This window comes from Schistocerca piceifrons, chromosome 3 (genome assembly GCF_021461385.2).
Source record: "Schistocerca piceifrons isolate TAMUIC-IGC-003096 chromosome 3, iqSchPice1.1, whole genome shotgun sequence".
Classification (NCBI taxonomy): domain Eukaryota; kingdom Metazoa; phylum Arthropoda; class Insecta; order Orthoptera; family Acrididae; genus Schistocerca; species Schistocerca piceifrons.
In genome coordinates, this window is record NC_060140.1 from 706,684,834 (window position 1) to 706,702,401 (window position 17,568).

The following is a 17,568-nucleotide window of genomic DNA, read 5'->3' on the forward strand; positions in this document are numbered from 1 at the left end:
TTGAGCGAGGGCGTTAGTGGGCATGCTGGAGGCCGGGTGGACGTACAGCCGAATTGCTCAACACGTGGGGCGTGAGGTCTCCACAGTACATCGATGTTGTCGCCAGTAGTCGGCGGAAGGGGCACGTGCCCGTCGACCTGGGACCGGACCGCAGCGACGCACGGATGCACGCCAAGACCGTAGGATCCTACGCAGTGCCGTAGGGGACCGCACCGCCACTTCCCAGCAAATTAGGGACACACTTGCTCCTGGGGTATCGGCGAGGACCATTCGCAACCGTCTCCATGAAGCTGGGCTACGGTCCCGCACACCGTTAGGCCGTCTTCCGCTCACGCCCCAACATCGTGCAGCCCGCCTCCAGTGGTGTCGCGACAGGCGTGAATGGAGGGACGAATGGAGACGTGTCGTCTTCAGCGATGAGAGTCGCTTCTGCCTTGGTGCCAATGATGGTCGTATGCGTGTTTGGCGCCGTGCAGGTGAGCGCCACAGTCAGGACTGCATACGACCGAGGCACACAGGGCCAACACCCGGCATCATGGTGTGGGGAGCGATCTCCTACACTGGCCGTACACCACTGGTGATCGTCGAGGGGACACTGAATAGTGCACGGTACATCCAAACCGTCATCGAACCCATCGTTCTACCATTCCTAGACCGGCAAGGAAACTTGCTGTTCCAACAGGACAATGCACGTCTGCATGTATCCCGTGCCACCCAACGTGCTCTAGAAGGTGTAAGTCAACTACCCTGGCCAGCAAGATCTCCGGATCTGTCCCCCATTGAGCATGTTTGGGACTGGATGAAGCGTCGTCTCACGCGGTCTGCACGTCCAGCACGAACGCTGGTCCAACTGAGGCGCCAGGTGGAAATGGCATGGCAAGCCGTTCCACAGGACTACATCCAGCATCTCTACGATCGTCTCCATGGGAGAATAGCAGCCTGCATTGCTGCGAAAGGTGGATATACACTGTACTAGTGCCGACATTGTGCATGCTCTGTTGCCTGTGTCTATGTGCCTGTGGTTCTGTCAGTGTGATCATGTGATGTATCTGACCCCAGGAATGTGTCAATAAAGTTTCCCCTTCCTGGGACAATGAATTCACGGTGTTCTTATTTCAATTTCCAGGAGTGTATATATCTCCGGATGAGAGAATACTTAGACAAAACATAGCCTATGCCGTACTGTTGTACACGTTTTCTAAGCTAAGAAAGATACTTTAGCGATGTGAAAATGCGTGTATGCTCAAATTTCTTCGGTCTTCGAAAATAACGCGCGTAAAACGGAGGAATCTACATTTCGCGCGAGAAATTTGAAGTGTATGGACAACAACCATCACGTCTTGGATTGGGTAAAGTGGATTTTTTTTAACTGAAGAGTCTGTCGCGGTTGGAATTGCAATTAGAACTCCCAAGGCGTTGCCTCGCAGTGTAGTAGGAGCTAAAGACGCTGGTGCGCGGCGGGTGCGGTCTTGAGGGTCGTCCGGCCGGAAGCTGTGGCTTAGCTTGTGCCAGCTGGGCAGATGCAAAGGAAGATCCCGGCTAATCGGCTCTTCAGGTGCACAATACACTCGGTAGATGGTGCTGGACTAGGCTGCAGGTGAATGGCCAGTTTTTTCGTCCTGAGATGCTGTGTTCAAGTAAGATAACGTGCATTACACTCCTAAAAAAAATCGTACAGTATCTTTCACATATTTCTGTTGGCTAGGATGCGACTTGTGACTCGGAAGTCGGTGTAAGTGTGTTTCATTCCCCAGTGCTGTTGCTACAGCACGTGTCTGTAAGGGCAGGGATTTCTGGCAGCACTGGGACAGTGTGTCACTATCGTAATATTATTACCCATCCTTATGCCCCTCCCATCAGTTATGCACTTGTAGGTCAACTGGAGGCTACTCCACTGCACTTCATATTTGTTGTCCTGTCATTATTACCCATCCTTCCCACATACAGCCACTGACTGAAGCAACTCAAGTGCTGGAGTAATAGCGAAAAATACCCTCCGTCCATCCAGCTGTTGTTGAAACGTCTGGCTAGAGCTGCTCTCTGGCACTCGATCATTGGCAACTACCACTCCCGAACTCCCATGCTTCGCCGCTGGAGGGGAAAATTGATTTTTCCGCCAGTTTTTGAATTTCCCGCAAATAGGAGGAGGAGAGTTGGATTGCGCCAATATTCTGGGTTGGCCATCTTGGATTGTGACATCTTAGTTAGACTGCATCAGTATGCCAAAGATGATCAAATGAAGACCCCTACATTCTTCCACACCAGCGATACACAAATTGATTTTTTTAAATAAATATCATCGTCGTCGTCGTCGCGTCCTCTGCAATGCAATGTAATTAGCATTTGAATTTACCGCGAAAATTTGAATTTACCAAGAGAAATTGAATTTCTTTTCAGCAGTGGATGGGCAGGGGAGGTCTGGACATCTACAAAGGGAGGGGGGAGGAGGATGAAGGGAAGAGTTGGGGGTTTCGCAGAACAACGTATTATTCCCAGGGAGTCACACATCAATTACAATAACAATAGGTTAAGTGGTTATGTCATCAGTTTAATTAATAAATTAGCATATCAGTTAGATATCAAAAGTAGCGTAGAAAGAACTTCGTCCCACTACTACGATGTCCTACTGTGGGAGAAGTCTGTAATTGCCTGCATACATCCTTGGCCGGGAGGAGTCGTCGACCATTCAAGTCCCTTTTTTTTAAGGGACTATGGGCCTGATTGCACAGGGAGAGATCAAGACTATTGGGTGGGTGCTCGACTGTCTCCCACTTGAGTTGGCGTAACTCCTGCATTATGACATTTGTGATATGGGGACGTTCGTTATCATGAAGTAGCATGGAACTTGGCACACCATTCCACAGTAGTGCTTTTGCTCCATACACATTCTTCATTGTTGGATGGATGTCTACCAATGTTCGTCCTTCGGTAACCAAGAAAAGAATAACGATGTTGGTCCTGTTTGGATGCATTTGGTAATAACAACGCCATGGTTCACATTTCTGCGTTTACTACATGTACGTTGGAAAGATACGAATGCCACACTACTTCCTTTCCTACATGTCGGTGCTCAGATACCTGCATCAGAGCTGCGCATGCTGCAGCAAAGACCTTAAACAGAAACTTCATGTGTCTGTATGTCCAACTTTACAGAGATCCTCTCTTAAAGAACTGACTTGTTTTGATTGTTTTGGAGCCTCCTATTTCATGAGTTTTGACATGGTACTGCATAGACGCATGCGCTTTTTACAATTTGATAGTGCATGAAAATCTGGGCCCTTTGTCTTTTCCACCCATGAGGGATCCACAAAAAGCTGCACCGTACAATCTAAAACTGTTTCCTAAGTGTGAAATGGCTGTGTTAGCGAAGTGTAAGATAGGATCCAATGTACTACATGGTACAGGAATTTCAGACGCGACGGTAAGAAAGTGAGAGCTGTGGTGTGTGTGCTATTGTTGTGTTGGCACACACTAAAGAGCTAGCCGCATAACGTATTGGAGTGCTGCTTGCGAAGGCCGCCAATGACGCAGGAAGCAGCGAATCGCCCCACACGTGTCGCGCAGCGTGGGCGTCCGTTTCTGCGTCGCGCTGTGCGCACGTGGGCGCCAGTTCCACGTGCCCAGTCTGCACTGGCGCCCTCCAGCTTTCACCAGCGGACGGAGACTCCCCTCCCGATAGGCATTCTGAAACTACGTAGATGGCTAGAAAGGAAGAGGAAGCGCGACTGAAGAGTCATGACAGGCAGGGAACTAAGCTGAGAACCTCAAGGGAAGAATGTCACCTTGAGAACGGAATCATTCAGATAATCCGAAGAAAACCTGACCGGTTTCTTCTGATTGCAAATGGTAAAGTTATCAAACAGTATTCGACAAGTCCTCTCCTTCAGCGAGCGGACCGAGCGAGGTGGCGCAGTGGTTAGCACACTGGACTCGCATTCGGGAGGACGACGGTTCAATCCCGTCTCCGGCCATCCTGATTTAGGTTTTCCGTGATTTCCCTAAATCGTTTCAGGCAAATGCCGGGATGGTTCCTTTGAAAGGGCACGGCCGATTTCCTTCCCAATCCTTCGCTAACCCGAGCTTGCACTCCGTCTCTAATGACCTCGTTGTCGACGGGATGTTAAACACTAACCACCACCACCTCAGCGAGCGGACCCACTAGTAGGCGGTGCTTCTGGCGTACCCTTGACAGTATGCCACGTTTTACGCGGTCCAGTCACATTGTGACAATCGAATATATTAGACATCAGCGTGGAATAACCACTTAAAGACGGCAGGCGGTAGCATTAGCAGTGGTGTGTATACAAAGCGTGTCGGAGGGGCGCTGAAAACAGTGTGGATACAGAGCGGTTTATCTGACGTTCTAAAGGGGTATGATCATTGGCTTTCGAGCCAAGTGTGGAAGTACTCCCGAAATGGTCTGTAAACTGTTGGCGTGCCGCCGTGGTTGAAATATATCGTGCATAGCAAAATGGAGCCATCCAAAACAGACCCGGAAGCAACTCTGCTGCACCACGGTCATAGATAAGAGGGGTGAACGACAGCTACGGAAATTTGTACGGGCGAATAGACGTGAAACTGTCGAGCAACTGACTGGACAGTTCAACTAACAGTGTGTCCTCAGCGACTCTCGTTATGCATGGGGCTGTGTAGCAGGCACTGGGTTGCTGCACCGAAGCTGATTGATGTTCACCGGTGACGTAAGGTTGAAATTTGCACGCCAATACTGCAACTGGACACCCACTAAGTGGCGACAGAGGTTTTCGTGTGGATCACGTTTTATGCTCCATCAGAACAATCATCGGGTCGGTCCAGGCCGGCGAAGGGAGTGTTACAGTATGGGGAATGTTTCTATGGCATTCCCTGGCTGATATTGTCATTCTAGAAGGAACAGTCGAGTAACACAAGTATGCATCCATCCTTGGGGATCATGTCATTTTTCCTCGGCATGATGGCCTCTAACAGCAGGAAAATTCAACGTGTCAAATAGTTTGCAGAGTACGTGCCTGTTTCGAAGTGTTGCAGACTGGGCCTACCGTGCTCCCCTGGCCACCAAACTCCTCGGATTTAAACCTAATTGAGAATCTGCGGGACCATCTCGATCGGCCTCTTTGCGCCCTGGATCCTCAACCAAGCAATAGATCGCAGCTGGCCACGGCAGTGAAGTCGGTATGGTTCCACATCCCTCCCAGTACCTCTCAGAACTTCATTTGCTCTCTTCCCCGCACGTCTCGCGACGGTCCACGCTGCTAAACGTGGTTACTCAGACATTTAACACGTGGTCGCATTAATGTGATTGGATACAATAATTGCTTGTATTTCGTTGCTGGCAGGATAGTGGTACTCTAATTACTTGTTGTCTTGCGCTCTGTTTTGGGCAACTGTTAAGTTAGTGTAGCAAGGATTGAAAATCCTGATATTTATCAAGTTTACTTGTTTACTAAAGTATTTGGGCGTATTTTGTAACTGTCATTAGAGTGGTTGGTTCTTCTCCAGTCTATACTTAACTGATCATCCAGCCACAATTTGAGGCTTTTATTATTGGTACTTATATTGATGATTATTTTGTCCAATAATGGCTAATGTGTTAACGAATTTTAGCAGAGCTCTTCTTCTGAAGCTCGGTCGTCCACGAAAAATACTTACAGGCACTAGAAGTTGAAAGCTTAGTGAACTCGAATGGAAGTCCCTGGAGGGAAGACGTTATTTTCCTGAAAAGCTATTGAGAAAGTTCAGAGAGCCGGCGTTTGTGGCGGACTGCAGTAAGATTCACCTGCACCCAATGTGCATTTCACGAAGACCACAGACACATGACAAGACAGAGAAATAAGGACTCTTAATGGGGCGAATATACAGCCGTTTTGTTTTGCCTTCGATCCATTTGCAGATGGTTCAAAAAATAGTTCAAATGGCTCTGAGCACTATGGGACTTAACATCTGAGGTCATCAGTCCCCTAGAACTTAGAACTACTTAAACCTAACTAACCTAAGGACATCACACACATCCATGCCCGAGGCAGGATTCGAACCTGCGACAGTAACGGTCGCGCAGTTCCAGACAGTAGCGACTAGAACCGCTCGGCCACCCCGGCCGGCTTTGCAGATGGAACTTGGAGGGAAATGACTTGTAGTGTTACAAGAAACCCCCCTCCATGCACCAGATTGTGGCTTGCAGAGTATGTATGTACATGTGTGCAATGATTTAATCTGCTCTTACCGCCGCGCGGGATTAGCCGAGCGGTCGAAGGCGCTGCAGTCATGGACTGTGCGGCTGGTCCCGGCGGAGGTTCGAGTCCTCCCTTGGGCATGGGTGTTTGTGTGTGTGTTTTTTCTTAGGATAATTTAGGTTAAGTAGTGGGTAAGCTTAGGGACTGATGACCTTAGCAGTTGAATCCCATATGATTTCACACACATTTGTACTTTTTTCTCCCCCCTTACCGTATGAGTAATCTGGAATGAAGATGCGTGATGAAATAGTGGTGGTGGTGGTGTGTGTGTGTGTGTGTGTGTGTGTGTGTGTGTGTGTTTGGGAGATGTGAGAGTCGAAAGGCACACCGGAATCAAAACTGAACACTGTTCTGAATATGTGTACATCTACGGCATGAGCTGCAGTACTCTTTGAGTTGTAGAAGAATGTCTCGAAACACCCACAGAACTTTATACTCTGTCGATGAAGGCAGGAAAGAAAGGTTCAGCAGATACGTTTAATATCTGAGTGGTTACATCCTCGTGGAAGACTTGAAACTTATGTTGCGGCGACAGGCAGACTTACACAATACTGAAACAATAGGTAAATCCATATAAACTATCCTGAGTATCACCTCATTAGTGGCAGTGCAGTGTAGCTTCAATATTACCACAACATTTTCTCGTAAATATGATGAATTATTTTTCAGGAGATACACCTTTCGCAGAGTGCTACAGAGGAGCCCAATGTGGTTTGGATGGAACCCGGGTGGGGGCAGGCCACGTGACTACCTTTTGGCTGCGGCTGTCTGGCAGCCCACGAATCACTCGCCCAGCCCCAAGCAAATGGCCTCATTCGGTGCCACCACAGCCCACCCGGAAGCTGTCGTGACGTCTTTTGGCTTTCACTGAAACCCACCGAGTTCTATTTCTTAGCAGGTAGTGACACAATCTCCACAAGCTTTCGTGCCAAGCACAGCAGGTGATGAGAATTTCTTATACACCACAAACGAACCGTTTCGCGCGGAGCTGCGAGTGCGTTCGCAGCTCTAACGCCTTTTCGAGTGCCGGGCATGTGCAGGTTCACGTCTTCGTGACAAATTAATTGGTTGTGATTTCTCCAAGTCAAGCGGCAGACACATCTGCATTTTATTAACCAAAAACTGCCCCAATTTGGTTTTGAAACATATAACAAAATTTAGCACATGGTTATGAAGAGTTCATAGTTTTTTATTAACCGTGTCAGTATTGTTGCACCCAAAAATGCGCCATTACATTTAACACTTTGTTGTTATTATTATTATTATTTTAAGAAGGAAAAGAAACGTTCACAGGGACCAAAAAAAAAGGAATGATCGTGTAGCATTGCTGGCTGGGAGGCCCCGTGCAGGGAAGTTCGGCCGCCGAGTGAGAGTCTCATTTCAGTCGACGCCACATTGGGCGACTCGCGTTCTGTTGATGAGGATGAAATGATGATAATACAAGACCCAGTGCACAAGCGGAGAAAATCTCCAACCCGGCCGGGAATGGAACCCGGGCCGGCTGCATGGGATGCAAGCACGATACCATTCAGCTAAGCAGGCGGACCGAGAAGAATCAAATGTCTAAGATTGACGGTAGCGCCATGTGACGTCTGAAAAGAGGACCATCAGCAAAATTCAACAAATGGAATATTTTGTCCTTAATTCTGCTGATTGGTTGGGAAACAATCAGTTTATTGCCACGAAGGAAAGAATAAGAGATAAGATTCTACCCCTATCCCCGACGGGCTCAACTTACAACTTCCATGAACGTGGTAAATGACTAGTATAAAACCCCCCTCACATCGATAAATTTGTTGAAGAAAGTCTGGGCTGCCCCGGTCGATATTGATCAACGTTATGAGGATGCAGAAGGCAACGGAAACCACTGTATTAAACACACGGGACATAGGGCTGAATTTGAAAATGGACCTGCCAAGGGGGAGGTCATCGTGAGAAATTACTAGAATAACGAAAGGGTAACATTCTACGAGTAGGAGCGGGAAATGGCAGAAATGTGAATGTGCTAGGTAGCTGCAGATACTGAGTAAGTGCATAGACCAAACACCGAACGTCGACAGTCTCCTATTCATTCCCCAGGACAGAAGCAGTGTACCTAATGCGTCTGAGTATACAGCAAATGCAGTGTGCAAATGTGAGAAAGTGTTGTGTTCTAAATGTTTGCGTAGTGTGTACCTGAGGCGGCAAATTGGATGTGGGAAACTGCCTAAAAACCACATCCAGGCTGGCAGGCACTCCGACCCCTCGTCATTAATCCGCAGAGCGGATTCAGTTCGGGGCCGGCATACCTCCCCATCCCGGAGGCGGCTACCTGGCCGGGTGGGTGTCAACCTAGGATATCTGATAAGGGAAATTGAGAGGTTCACTCTAGATATAGTTGTCAACGAAAATATTTAGAAACTTTTGGAGTGAGTCTGTGGAGAAGAATGCGTAAGATGAAGTGGACTGACATAATTAAAAATGAAAAATTAATGAGGAAAATAGAGGAAGAAAAATGATTTTTGGGAGTAGTCAGAAACAGGAAAAAAAACTTGAATGGGTCATACACTGCGCAGGAATTGTCTGCAACAAAGAATCATAGACGAAAAAGTGGAAGGAATGAAAGGAAAAGGGAAGAAGAGAATTGAAATGATTGACGAAATTAGAAATGGACGAACAAGCAGATGAAGGAAGGTACTCAGAACGGGACACGACGCGGAGCCTCTCCTTGAATCCTGTCAGAAGACTGGCACACAAGAGAAGAATGATGAAGCGAAATGGAAAGAAGGTAAGAATTTCTCGTCAGATACATGCAGGATATTATCAACAGCAGCAGAAAATGGTACAACGGGAGTGGGATTCGTAATGAGTAGGAAGGTAACTCAGAGAACGAGGTACTCTGAGCAATCCAGTGAGGATTATTCTCATTAGAATAGACAGCAAACACTGCCGCCAGCAATAATGATTGTGGTTATAATGTATTAAAATAATGGAATAGATGATAATAAAATGTTGAAATGCGTGGCTTTTTAAAATATATTGAATTAATGAGATTAATTTTTCGGCATGAATGACAAGCACAATACGCTGAGCTATGCCTGGAAATACGGTAAGTTCGTATTAGTTCATATTATTTTGCAGGGCGAAGTAATTTCTTTCTCAGCTGTAGATTTGTGCTTAGCCTTCTTTAGAATGCTACGTTTGGTCGCCGTGTTCACCTTTAAAGTCTTGACCGTGTTCCCATTAAGCTTATCGGATCTTCGTAATTTTCCAAAGTACACAGGTGGGCTTCAGTTCTTGTAATTATCGTACTATTTGAAATAACAACTCACACGACCTTCTTGTTAATCAAACAATACTTTACTTTCTAAATGGTGCACATATTAAATACATACTCCTCACTTATTCATAGCGACCCCAAAATGGCGGTCTACAATTACTCGCTTAAAATGGCGTGCTTCTCACTCGTTCACTAGCTGAGCGCGAATCCTTCCTTCCTCCTACTGGCACAGGAAAATCTCTTTTTTTTTTAACAACTGAAAATCAAAAATACATGACGGTAGGCATAGGCTCTATGATGGCCTACCGCTTCATCTTCTCTCTTTGTCTTTAAAGAAGACTAAAACATAAAGGAAATGCAAAAGGTTTATCACATGTTGTACATGCCGACGGCACAAACAGATGACGACCCAGTAGAAGTAGTCTACGGGGATATCGAACGAGCAACTCAGTACGTAATGGGAGATGGTAGTCCGCCGAGTTGGCCGTGCGGTCTAACGCACGGCTTTCTGGGCGGAAAGGAGCGCCTGGTCCCCGGCACGAATCCGCCTGGCGGATTTGTGTCGAGTCCGGTGACCCGGCCAGCCTGTGGATGGTTTTTAGGCGGTTTTCCATCTGCCTCGGCGAATGCGGGCTGGTTCCCCTTATTTCGCCTCAGTTACACTATGTCGGCGATTGCAGCGCGAACAAGTTCTCCACGTACGCGTACACCACCATTACTCTACCACGCAAACATAGGGGTTACACTCTTTTTTTTGTGAGACGTTCCCTGGGGGGGTCCACCGGGGGCCGAACCGCACAATAACCCTGGGTTCGGTGTGGGGCGGCGGAGGGGTGAAGTGGACTGCGGTAGTCGTCGTGGGGTTGTGGACCATTGCGGCTGCGGCGGAGACTGAGCCTCTCCGTCGTTTCTAGGTCCCCGGTTAACATACAATACAATACAATAGGAGATGATGATCTAATAATTTGGGGAGGGGGGAGGTGATTGGCACGCTGTGGTAGCTAAAGTAATTGAAGACGGTATTACTGGAGAATATCGGCTCGGTAGGGTAGCAGGAGTGAAGTAGGGGGCAGACTTCTACAGTAAACGTAAGCTGGTAAAAGTGAATGCTCTTCAATAAAATACAAGAGATGCGCTTGGGAAAGGTGTGGAGACACGGGTATATACCATTCGTTTTCATTTGTGTGTGCTGCCGTCCCTGTTTTTAATTTGCCTTCATTTTTGTCTTTATTTATTTCTTCCTTTTTAGTTTCTAAACTCTATCACTTGCTTCACACCTGCAGAGAGAGGTGTATTTCTGAGTAGTGTGTCGTCGCCCCGTGAGGCATAGCAGAGTATGCCTCCGATTTTATTTTCGGTTTATGGCAATAAGTCTTGCTATTAACAGCACCCTGCTTTGTGTGTTGCGTCGAGACTAGAGGATGGCGGCATTTTTGGAGAGGAAAAGGTAGGGCTATAGGAGAAGGAGGCCCAATTAAAAATAAATAAATAAATAAAATTGAAGTATAACTGAGGTGCGATTATTGCTAGTTGAAAACTTTTACCAATACCCCGCCAAAGAGACGTGAAATACCGTCTCTGTGGCAATTTTTGGCAACCCCTGAGGGGGTGTAAGTCTCATAGAAACAATGCTTCAAGCTGTGTTTATCAGTGTACTCATTCTGCACTTGTGGAAGTGTTTAGCTGATGGTTGTTAGGGACCATGTACACAGACGAGGCTGTGTTCACTGATGAATTGTGTACATGTCTTAGGGAGCTGGTGAGAAACATTCTCCTCAGTGTAAGATGTTGTGCAACTGCTATGTGTGAATAAAGATGCCAATGTGGACAGTTGAAATGTGGTTCTGTCTAGTGGCAATTCTTGCTCCATAGCATACTTGTGGTACACACATGCAGTGATTACTGATAAATGTAGGATTTGACAAAACTTTGTCAGAATTTAGTGGAGGAGACTAGGGCAGTACAGTGAGAGTTGGTGAGTGTGTGGGAGGCAGGTGTTGTACTTAATTCATTTTCACAGCACTGCCAGTGTTATAATTTGTGTTTGTGTCCTGATCATTAGATGCATATTTGATCCTTTTTGGACACTGCTGTGTGTACACCTTGATAATTAGAACTTATGACCATGGAAAATAAAAAAAATTAAAAAAAATAAATAAAAAGCAAAAAAGAAAAAAAACTGTATTACATAATGGTCAGACAGAGATTCCGATATCATTGTATGGCGTACCAAGGAGCAGTCTAAGGCCAGAGTTTAGCAACGATGAAGAGCAGGCTGAAGTTAAAGAGGCTCTTTAGAAAAAAGTATGCACCTTGCTCCCGCTCTGCCGGCACTACATATAATACGAGTAGGGCCTATTGTGTTTACTGATTTGGTGCGGCTCGGCATGGCACAACAATCAGTTTCTACGTAATGTATTGTTAAATCGCCAGTATTGACAGCGGCCGGACAAAAAACGCTCCGTAGCTTGAAGCTCACCGAATTCTACCTGATGCGGCCGATCCAGAACTAGAAATCCCACGTTCAGAACGTTGTGTCACTATCTAGACGTTTCTCGTAGGTTTGCTGGAAGTTTGTCTTTCGGAAGTGGAGCATACAGCGCAAGAAAACAGACACAGACCAACAACGCTGCGTCTTTCCGGCAATAGTGACGTTAGCGGCCTTGACATGCGATTGGCCAATGTTTGGACACCAGTATGGCTATCGGCTATTAGAAAATTAGCGAGAGCACTCAAGCATTTTAACGTAAAGTGTTGCTGCTAATATGCGCCAGCAAAAACATCTTTCGTCGCGCTTTTGAGCAATCACTAAATAGTTTGGCGTGTTTCCTGTCGTTCCCTGTATTTATGTTGCAATTTTGCTACATATGGCTTTGACATGTGTGAACATCCGTCTTCGAAACCGCGAGTTTTGAAACGATTGACCTTACATTCGTTTCCAAGAGACTCGGCTGCAAATGAAAAACACATTTTTAGACCAACAGGTCAGTGAGGGATGTAGTTTGCACACCGTCGAACGAGTTTTGCAGTAGTACTTCTAAAAGCCTACCGGTGCACAATATTAAAGTCATTCCATGTCCTTCACAAGCGCTCTGAATCTCGTTGTACATAAAGCTCGAACGGATGAACTCTCATGTAGATTGCAGCAGCTTATTGGTATATATACTACTGCATAGACAATCAAGAATTGTTTCTTTTTTTTTCTTTTGTCCAAACAACACTTTTGGTTGGGTGCGACTGATTAGTGGCGAAAAAATAACAACTGTGTTCTGTGTCAATCACACTTCATTTGCGTCGCCTTATGTTTCGGCACAAATACTCCCGTCATGTCACTTGGTTTCGTTATGCTTTACAAATAAAATTCCATGAAGCACCGTACTAAATTCACCTGGTCTCGTGACGTGAGTATCGAGACGCGTACAGCCCAGTCAAGGAAAACCAAATAACGTCGGCTTAGAGAAAAAATTTGGGCAGTCGCAAATTTTTGTACAGTGGTAGGGGGTAACGAATAACGATACAAAAAATCCTAACCGGGAGCGGTGATTGGGACGTTTAAGTCACTTCTTCAGGTTTTTCTTGAATATCTCGAAAACCGCGGGTCCTAGCTAAAATATTTCCCAGTTAAAAATTGAACTGCATTAAATTACCACAAAGATTCTATTCATTTTTTTCTCTAGGACTAAAAGTTAGCGCATTGCAGGGGATGGAAAAATGGTAGTAAAAATAGTGTTTCAGTGATATAAAATTGTTTACTGTTAAATGAGATGGGTTAAGAACAATCATTAAATGTATTTACCACATCGAAGTGCGGTAGAGGAGTATCAAGGAATAGATTGTGCTCTGGAGGGGGGGGGAGGGGGGGTGGTCGAATTGTGAGAGAAGATAAGTCTCTGTGTTGTGCTCATTCACTTTCCTTCTTCGTAGGTCTGCAAACGGAACAGCAAGCAGGTTGCTTCCCCACTCTATCTAAGCTACTGCATCACAAAAACGGACTACATCTACATCTACATTGATACTCCGCAAGCCACCTAACGGTGTGTGGCGGAGGGCACTTTACGTGCCACTGTCATTACCTCCCTTTCCTGTTCCAGGCGCGTATGGTTCGCGGGAAGAACGACTGTCTGAAAGCCTCCGTGCGCGCTCTAATCTCTCTAATTTTACATTCGTGATCTCCTCGGGAGGTATAAGTAGGGGGAAGCAATATATTCGATACCTCATCCAGAAACGCACCCTCTCGAAACCTGGCGAGCAAGCTACACCGCGATGCAGAGCGCCTCTCTTGCAGAGTCTGCCACTTGAGTTTATTAAACATCTCCTTCACGAAGTTCTTTCGACACTTTCGTAGCTTGCCCTGCAAACCACTGACGACGCGGCGTGCAGACATGATCGGAGGCATTTTTCACAAATTCCGTTGATGCTACATGGAATGCAGGTACGAATTACTAATGATACTAACGCAAAAAACGGGTATGGACAGAATATACGTAAATCTCATCACATTGTTCTGCAGTGCTAGAGGGAAATTGATTCTTAGTTGTCCTGTACGGCACCTGTAGTTTTCTTCCGGGAAAGCAAACTTCCCCATCCCTACAGCCTGTACTTGCATTTTGTGGTGTAATGGGATAGACAGAATGGAGAATTACGTGCTTCCTCTTCACGTAACAGAATCTACGAAGGAGGGAAGTGCATTGCCACAATCTGGCGACCTACCGTCCGTCTGCGTCTAACCTCCGCCCTGTTAAACCCTCAGAGCTCAATTTAATCCTTAATAAGGTTCTACTACACTTACATGTGGTACACACATTTTGTTAATATTTGATCTTAACTCATATTATTTAAGAATACACATCAATTTTATACCGTCAAAAAACTAGTTTTATTAATTTACGATTTTTTCATTACCTGCAAGGCGGAAACTATTAGTCCTAGAGAAATATGAATAGGATCTCTTTTTGTATAAAATTCAGTGTAGTTTAATTTTGTTCAGGGAAACCTTTTTGCTGGATCCCATGGCTTCCCACCATTTCCTTTGAAAGTCTGTAGCAGAGTGTCTCCGACGGTAATACAATCTTAACTGCCACTCAGGCTGTGGAGAAAAACCATTCCCTCCGCGGTTTACTGATACCACAACGTCGTGGAAGGAGTCTCTGCAGAATTTGAAAGACACTGAAGAGAAGGATCTAGTAGTCTAGTCACTATACAGCACTGTACATGGGAGACATCTATAGAGACGAAACTTGTCAGCTATTATCTAGTCCAGTCTACTTGTATTTTGATGTAGTTAAAACGATGGTATTTCTTTTTGCAGGTAAGATGAGATCGACTTCTTCTATGGCTTACCACTCCTGAGATGGATGCATTGAGCCAGTGCAGCAAGGTAGCGTAACTAGTAATTGGTTTTCAGCGCACTAACGTTTGTACTTAAGTCTGATACTGTCTTAACATGAAGGATATTTCAATATTGGGAAAACTGACCGCCTTTTGTTGATTCATTGCAGCTAATTGCAAAAAAATTCAGTATAATCTTTACTTTCAGGTGATATTGTTTCTTCATTCTTACTAGTATTATTTCCATTCTTTCACTCATCTGCCTTCTGTTGCTAACGAGTATTCTGCATTTGAGTGGTTTCAAGAGAAGGAAAGGGAAAAATAGTTTCATTTTATTCGTGATTTAAAAAGTACTTATTGTATTCATATCTTTTAAGTTCCATTTATTTTATATATATTTTTGTTGTTTTGGTTTGGCACTGCTTATTGCCTTCAAATCCACAAACAGTGTGGTAATTACTTCCCGTGTAAGATTTTTCTTCAGTGTTTGTTGTTATTCCCTGTGTAAAGTTTCGTCATCCGTACGACGCAGCTTTCATATAGTCAAAGTACACTCCTGCAAATGGAAAAAAGAACACATTGACACAGGTGTGTCAGATCCACCATACTTGCTCCGGACACTGCGAGAGGGCTGTACAAGCAATGATCACACGCACGGCACAGCGGACACACCAGGAACCGCGGTGTTGGCCGTCGAATGGCGCTAGCTGCGCAGCATTTGTGCACCGCCGCCGTCAGTGTCAGCCAGTTTGCCGTGGCATACGGAGCTCCATCGCAGTCTTTAACACTGGTAGCATGCCGCGACAGCGTGGACGTGAACCGTATGTGCAGTCGACGGACTTTGAGCGAGGGCGTATAGTGGGCATGCGGGAGGCCGGGTGGACGTACCGCCGAATTGCTCAACACGTGGGGCGTGAGATCTCCACAGTACATCGATGTTGTCGCCAGTGGTCGGCGGAAGGTGCACGTGCCCGTCGACCTGGGACCGGACCGCAGCGACGCACGGATGCACGCCAAGACCGTAGGATCCTACGCAGTGCCGTAGGGGACCGCACCGCCACTTCCCAGCAAATTAGGGACACACTTGCTCCTGGGGTATCGGCGAGGACCATTCGCAACCGTCTCCATGAAGCTGGGCTACGGTCCCGCACACCGTTAGGCCGTCTTCCGCTCACGCCCCAACATCGTGCAGCCCGCCTCCAGTGGTGTCGCGACAGGCGTGAATGGAGGGACGAATGGAGACGTGTCGTCTTCAGCGATGAGAGTCGCTTCTGCCTTGGTGCCAATGATGGTCGTATGCGTGTTTGGCGCCGTGCAGGTGAGCGCCACAATCAGGACTGCATACGACCGAGGCACACAGGGCCAACACCCGGCATCATGGTGTGGGGAGCGATCTCCTACACTGGCCGTACACCACTGGTGATCGTCGATGGGACACTGAATAGTGCACGGTACATCCAAACCGTCATCGAACCCATCGTTCTACCATTCCTAGACCGGCAAGGGAACTTGCTGTTCCAACAGGACAATGCACGTCCGCATGTATCCCGTGCCACCCAACGTGCTCTAGAAGGTGTAAGTCAACTACCCTGGCCAGCAAGATCTCCGGATCTGTCCCCCATTGAGCATGTTTGGGACTGGATGAAGCGTCGTCTCACGCGGTCTGCACGTCCAGCACGAACGCTGGTCCAACTGAGGCGCCAGGTGGAAATGGCATGGCAAGCCGTTCCACAGGACTACATCCAGCATCTCTACGATCGTCTCCATGGGAGAATAGCAGCCTGCATTGCTGCGAAAGGTGGATATACACTGTACTAGTGCCGACATTGTGCATGCTCTGTTGCCTGTGTCTATGTGCCTGTGGTTCTGTCAGTGTGATCATGTGATGTATCTGACCCCAGGAATGTGTCAATAAAGTTTCCCCTTCCTGGGACAATGAATTCACGGTGTTCTTATTTCAATTTCCAGGAGTGTATTTCAGATCAGTGATATCGGTATTCTTTCTACTCACAGCATAAATGTAAAAAGTAACTAGAAATTTCGACAGCGATATCAAAGAAAGCAGGCGGGCTAAATTTTGAAGTAGCTCTGGAGCTCAGGTTTTTTTTTTCGCTATTTGAAAATAAATAAATGTGTAACTACTGTTACCAAATGTGCCTTATCTGGAGCAGTGGTTTCCAACCTTTGAGACCATTAGCTAGAACACCCCCTCCCCCCGTCCCCCACCATTATCATATTAGTGCATAACTATACTTCAGAATGAATAATAAATATCTTTGGCCACTTTAATTTTGTAAATTACGAAAGATAAACGCTACTTAGTTTTTGTAGGTGTTTTATTGAACCACAAACTGAGCCACTGAGACAAGTGATGCTGCTAATTTCTAACTTCTTCTTTTTTTTTTTTTTTTTTTTTTTTTTTTTTTTTTTTTTTTTAGAATGATGAAACTATTCAAAGTGCTTTGCGAGTGTCTTCTAGTCTTCTACAATTCCTTCTACAGTTCCTTCTAAGAAAAGAAAGCTAACTGTCCACATATGATACTTGTTACAAAATACGCTTCCTCTGCTCCTTCCTAGCGACACGTCTTTTACTCACGCCCAGCGCTCCCGTTTAAGACAGGCCAAGTTAAAATGTATTAACTCACTTGAGACCTTTGGAAAAAGGAGAACCACTTGCATGAATATCAAGAGCTTTGATGGAAACCCTGTTCTAAGCAAAGAAGGGAAAGCAGAAAGGTGGAAAGAGTATATAGA

General features: G+C 46.1%; 1 protein-coding gene and 1 pseudogene across 3 annotated transcripts in view; both read left to right on the forward strand.

Annotated features, from left to right (window-relative positions):
• The window catches only part of LOC124789826 (bestrophin-2-like), a 472,401-nt gene that overhangs the window by 238,754 nt on the left and 216,079 nt on the right, over positions 1-17,568 (forward strand). The window contains exon 1 of one of the 3 annotated variants that reach the window (XM_047257312.1): positions 14,844-14,863. The exons of the other annotated variants lie outside the window; for them this stretch is intronic. The gene's annotated coding sequence lies outside the window, so the exon portion shown is untranslated. Of the gene's footprint in view, positions 1-14,843; positions 14,864-17,568 lie in introns of those variants that run through there. 3 annotated transcript variants of the gene reach the window in all.
• LOC124791011 lies at positions 10,967-11,095 on the forward strand (annotated as a pseudogene).